We start from the raw sequence: 6,000 nt of genomic DNA, 5'->3' as shown, positions 1-6,000 counted from the left end.
TGGATTGTCAATCTGAATTATTTCATCCTGTCTACTAACGCAATCCTTTTAACAGTCCCCCCTTCTCATAGGGTGGCTGAATAGCATAATGCCTGTTGGAGCCTACACAGATGCTTAATGGAGCTGATCAAAGATGCCTAGTGAATTGACTCCGAATCATTCACGACCTTTCAGCTTGCCAGAAGAACAGACGGTTCCAAGCTCATTACGGTCCACACCCCAGAGCTGTGAAAGACCATGTTTACTACATTAAAAAAGTCACCACAAAAGACTTCTTCATCATCTCATTATACCCAATACAAACTTGGAAGACTTCAAACAATTATAGAAAGGGGAGTGGAGGTATTGAGCCAGAGCCAGAACATGGTGGCGTGACACGTTCTCTCTCGTACTCTTAGACCCTGTGCTCCCCCACAGCCCCTGCAATTCCCTATTACAAGCAAATCGTACAGCAGCTTGCTCTTCCCGGTCCTGTCGTGCTCTGTCTCGCTCAGAAAGAGCTCCGCAGAGGGGTACCCATCCTCCGTGCTTAGCAAACCCTCTTACTCGCTACACCGACATTTTCAAGGAGGAAGCAGTTGAGTTTAAGATGGGTTGGGCCCAATTTTCCCCTGAGCTTGAACTTCATTCAGCAAAGGACTGGCAGGGAGCAGGCTGCCAAGAGCTAGCAGGGACCAGCTCAAACATCAGCAGCATCAGGGCTACTCCGAACTTCCGCTGCGGTAGAAGGTGCTTTGGGGAGGCTGGAACACTGAGGTAAGAGGGTGCTGTGACTCTCCACTCCTTTTTCTTGCATGCCCCTCCAGATGAAGAGAGGTAAAATATGACACAGCATCCACCTCCTTCGACTCACTCTGAGCCAAAAGAGAAACCATCGTGTGCTGGAGGAGCTCCCCATGGGCAGAGCATATGCAGAGCCTAACCCCAGGCTCTGACTCCTAGATCTGGTTAACTCAGCCAGGGGCAAAATCCTGCTTTATTCTCCACATTATTCTGACTGTGGGCATCCAGATGAGAAACTAAGGAATATATTTGCATATAAAAGGCTTCTTAGGCAGAGAATCTACCTTTGTGCTTCAGTTCAGAGTGGGAATTTGCTAAGCAAAGCTCCAACCACCCCTGCTCCCTTGTCTCTTTGTGGTGGAGCACTCTTGGACAGTACGCAGTGCTGCTTAGATAAGGCTACACCAGAAGATGTGCTCCGGAGACACACCAACACCCCACAGCTCCTAGGAGGTGCGTTACTTCTGACTCAAACTAGCAGTCACAGCGAAACTGCCTTACACTCTTCTCTGGCTCCACCAGACCGTGGGATACAAAGGACAACACAACCATGTCCTGGGCTAGCTAAGAGCTTAGAGACAGGGATGTAGCAGGGATGGTCCTTGCTGAGCCAGAAGGATGCGCTCTCTCCCTGCCTGCTCCCCTGTGCACTACAAACACTGGTTACCTCGGAAAAGCAAACCCGAGGGAAGCAAAATGTGACAGCCAACAGCAACACACGATATGGAAACCCATCAGCAGCACTGAAAATTGAAAGTGTCACAGCAAACAGAACAAGAAAACTATACTGGGAAGCTTTGCAGTCAAAGTTATCATCCAACACCTCCCTTCACCTTGGAGGGTTTACAACTCCTGGTCAGTGCAGCCAGGTAAAAAGATACTTGGCCAAATCTAAGGTGAGAGGTGGGAGACCTGTGTAAGACAACCAGATTTTGCCACTGAGATCAGAGCCAGCACTTCATCCCTTCTGTACCAACTCCCTACAGCATTCCGTACGCACTCCCGCACGGACACAAGCTATCACTTGCTTGGACTCCATACTTCTATTTTATGGACATCACCGTGAATGGGAGAGTTGTCTGCCTTCTCCCAGCTGGGCACTGCATCCCTCAAGCCTGTGCACGTGCCAACAAGCTGTGGTAAGCAACCACTGGAAACAGCCTTCTGCCATCTAGAGACAAAGACATCAAATATAACAAGACGACAGGGGGGCTACAATTTTCTTTAATGAAAAAAAGGGGAAAAATAAGTCTGCTACATGCTGAATCAATCAGATTGGAACAGATGGAAAACTCATTTCTCAGGCAAGACAAAAAAAAAAAAAGGATTGCCTTGGAATATTTTGCTGTTTACAGTCATACAACTTGCCAAAGAAAACATGAGTGTGCATAGACTGATACTGTACTTACGCTGCTGCAGATTTCAGTCACAGCCTTCAGCATTCCCCCAGCTGCATTTTGCCTTTCTCAGAGGGCAGAGAGTGACCCAGGGGTGCCACTGAGCAGCCTGGCCCTGGGGCTGCTGAGATGTCTTCTCTCAAGCTAAGGTCTTGCCAATGTGGGAAGATTTTTCTACTTTGAACAGTACAATTAAATCAATATTGCTACAGCAGTATGCCATCATCTAGAGGAATACTTGCTCCAGACTAAACGTATTTTCTAAATTTGGTTTAAATTTCTTCCAATGTGATAGAAACACTGCACTCCTCTGCCAGAATGAAAGTGTCCAGATAAGGAACTATCTAAATGCATTATGTTTCCCACTAATCTCTTTTTATGCCTCAGTTTCTAGTACTAACCTTGCTGCTTCAAGATAAAGACATAGGAGATTTGAGGCATTTAGTAACAGAGTTAATAAAAATCTAACTTTTACATAGGCTTTCCAATAGTGGATCTCCAAGTATTTGAAAAGCAGATTATTCCTGTGTTTTGAAGGCAGAGAGCTGAGCACTTGAGGTCACTTGGCTAATGCTACCCAGCAAGGAGAGATTCAACAATACAACCTGCTGACAGCACATTGTCTCTCCCGGCAGAGCTAGGGTTTCTGCCCATCAAGATGGGATGGAAAAGGGTCAAAGCAGGAGGAAACAGAAGAAAACCCAGAAAAGTGTGGGCTGGCACCATTGCTACAACAGCCAGGCCCAAGACAACCCTTAGCAGCGAAGCCCCATCCTTGCCAACACCTCATCATCCTTAACACACCATCTGCTCTGTTGGCATGAGCACCCCACAGATCTCTGGGGTGATGGGTGGTCCCCCAGCACCTTTTGGACCAAGCTGTAAAACAAACGCAGAGGAGGAGACAAATGGAAAGAGCAGCTTCGATTCAACTAACCCCCAGGCGTCCTAGACCAATATTTGAGCTTGGCAACACAAGTACTAACAGTCTTTTGAACATTAAATGAGACCAAGTCTGGTGGCTGTGGCATGAAGAAGGATATTTCAGCATCCCTACAGTCTCCAAAGACCCAAACCAGGTTGTGAAAGCTATCCCAACAGAGTCCTGTGCACAGCAGGAAACAATCAATCTTCTAAGCCCCTACTGAAAAAGAAAGCACTTTCTTTCCATGGGGTAAGCAGTAGCAGTTTAAACCACAATAACAGTTCCAGCGACCACAGTGTCCTAATTTATTGGATCTCACATGTCTGTAAAAGCTGTTTTTTCAGGGCATCTCCCCTCCTGTCTGAGCCTAAAGGACAGAGATGTTCCCCAGGAACAAAACTAGCACAATTCAACCAAAACAAGCAGCCTAGGCATTACAAACAGACTTTGTTATCCCATTTCTTTTGTTCCTGTAAGCAGCACCACCTCTCCTCTTCCCTGCACTGCTCCAGCAGCCTGAAGAGCCCAAACCGAGGGAGAACACATGGGGCAGGAAGCTCGTTTTATGGTGCTGGCAGACAGGCAGGTCGCAACTGGCAGCCCATTACAGGAGACTTGTAAAAGAGATTAAAGAGCCCTGCACATTCAGAGTCTCCTGACCTTCCCAAAGTGAGTGTGGAGGTTTTTTGGTACAGAAAACCCACCATTTTTCAGGGTGCAGCTGTTTTTCCAGGAAGACTGGTCCCTGGAAATTATGCTCAAGAATTGGGACAGCGAAGAAAAACACACTAGTGAAAAATATCAAGCCATGCGAGAGAGAGAGGACATGCAGAGAAGGACCAGGAGTGGGAAGGGAGGGCAAATGGCAGCAGAGCTAGGAGGAAAATGCTTGACTAACAAGTTCTGTTGGCCATGAGCCAGCAGGGTGCTCCTCCACGGTGCCTGAAGTCAGGTTTGACAAAACTTTTGGCTGTATCAAACAGCTGGGAAATACAGAGGAAGCGGGGAAAAAACATCCAGCTGAATGGATTTCACGTTGTCTGAAGAAGTTCAAGGAAAGAAGCAGGATGAAGCTTGAAGAGGAGTTGGAGAAAAAGCATACGAGCAGATGCTTTGTACTAAGCAAGATCCAGGCGCTTCTGTGCTCTCCTGCCCACACCCCAAGCAGAGCTCTACGGCGGTTGCACAGTTTGTCTTCGCTGCACTCCGTGGGGCTGAGGAACTACTACTGAGAGGAACCAAGACAGAGAGAGATGCAAACTGATTTATCCCAGATAACGGAGAGGCCCAAAGCTGGACCAGTAACTAAATCTCCATCTTTGAGATGCAACAATAGTGCCTTAATTCCTGATCATCCACACGCCTTGCAAAGGGCGTCCTTTCCTACACCAGGAGATTCCTGCGGAGAACAACCAGACCCAGACAGACACTGGAACCTACATCAGGGGATTACAACCCCCTCCACCTCCCCGTCCTTTCTTCCTCTGCCTAAAACCAACAGAGCAGCCTGCCCTTTCTTGCTGTTGTCAGCCAAAGGGCTGCTCCTGGTCTGAGCAGATGCCACCACGTCTAGTCTCTTGTCCGTGGAAGCAGCTCTCCTCAGGGAAGCAGAAACGGTGAGATGCACCGGGTCCTGTGCTTCCCCAAGGCCTTTTCAGGTGTGCACATGTGGGTGGGTGTGTTGTATGTATACAACATCTGATTCAGTTTAAAACACTTTCCCTGATGGAGTAAGGGAGGCAGTCTGGCAGCTGCTGCTCCAAGGAATCCTGGCAGGTCTTCACGCCAACAGAATCCTTCTCCAAAAATAGGATTTTATTTTCCTGTTGGCTGAAGGTGAAGCTGCTCAAACCAACCGGCCCTCCTGTCTTGTCTGCGAAAGACTCTATTTGCCAGTTGGCTCCGGCCAGGTGAATCTCTGCCCGGGACTCTCCCCAGGGATGGAGCTTGCAAGTCAAACAATTTAAACAAAAAGAAAAAAAAGGTGGAGGGGGGAAGCAGGGCTGAGGGTGAGAGAAGGCATTCACTGGAAAAAAAGAAGGAGAATAAAATAAACAAGTGTAGCTTATGTTGGCAGCTGCTGCCTCTGAGAGCATTCTTGGTGCAGAGAGCAGACGTGAGCCCCTCAGGTGGGCGCGACGGCAAACGCTGGCTGGCTCGGGCCCTGCGCTGGTTCCTAGAGCGGCAAGAGTCACCCTAAAGGCAGCCTGGCAAACCCTGTGCTCCCGGCGTGCCTGGTCACCAGCTCCAGAGCACGCAGCCCTGCGGGAGCCTTTGCCTCCTGCTCCGTCTAGACCCAGGACCGTGGCAGCTTTGCCCCCTGCGAAGGGAGATGCCCTCCTCAGCTGGGTACGGGACTGACAGTCCTGCTCCTTCATCACCCAAAAGGGAGGTTTGCTCTCTCCCCCCAGGAGACTTCACAGCCCTGTGTCACATCCTCTTTGGATAAAGATTCCATGGCATTTCTAACATAACTATCCCTCTCCAGCTGTGGGAGCACGGCCCTCCAGGGCAGCCAGTTCCACCCAAATACGAGCAAAAGTCCCCTGAAGCCCCATCGGCCACACATCGCTGACAGCCCCTCCACCCTCCTGACCATCTGCTTTGCTCCTCTATGCATGTGCGTGATTCTCCTCCCACATCTGGGGGCTCTAACAGGGTGGAGGTTACGCACAACCAATTACCTGCTGCTAAAGAGCACTGATCCTGCCAATGCTCCTAATTATTTGTGGCTAAGATTTCCAAATGAAGCAGCCTCCTATTTAAGAAAGTCAAGCAGCTTTGGTGATCGAAATGCTTTCAGACTCAAAAGTGATAGTTGCATTGTTTTTTCCTTATAATTTCTAATGAAAATAATTTTGCGGCTTTGATCTCTGAATGAACATTTCCCCAGGG

Source organism: Eurypyga helias, unplaced genomic scaffold (genome assembly GCF_000690775.1).
Source record: "Eurypyga helias isolate BGI_N326 unplaced genomic scaffold, ASM69077v1 scaffold3598, whole genome shotgun sequence".
NCBI lineage: Eukaryota > Metazoa > Chordata > Aves > Eurypygiformes > Eurypygidae > Eurypyga > Eurypyga helias.
Note: the sequence above shows the minus strand (reverse complement) of the source record.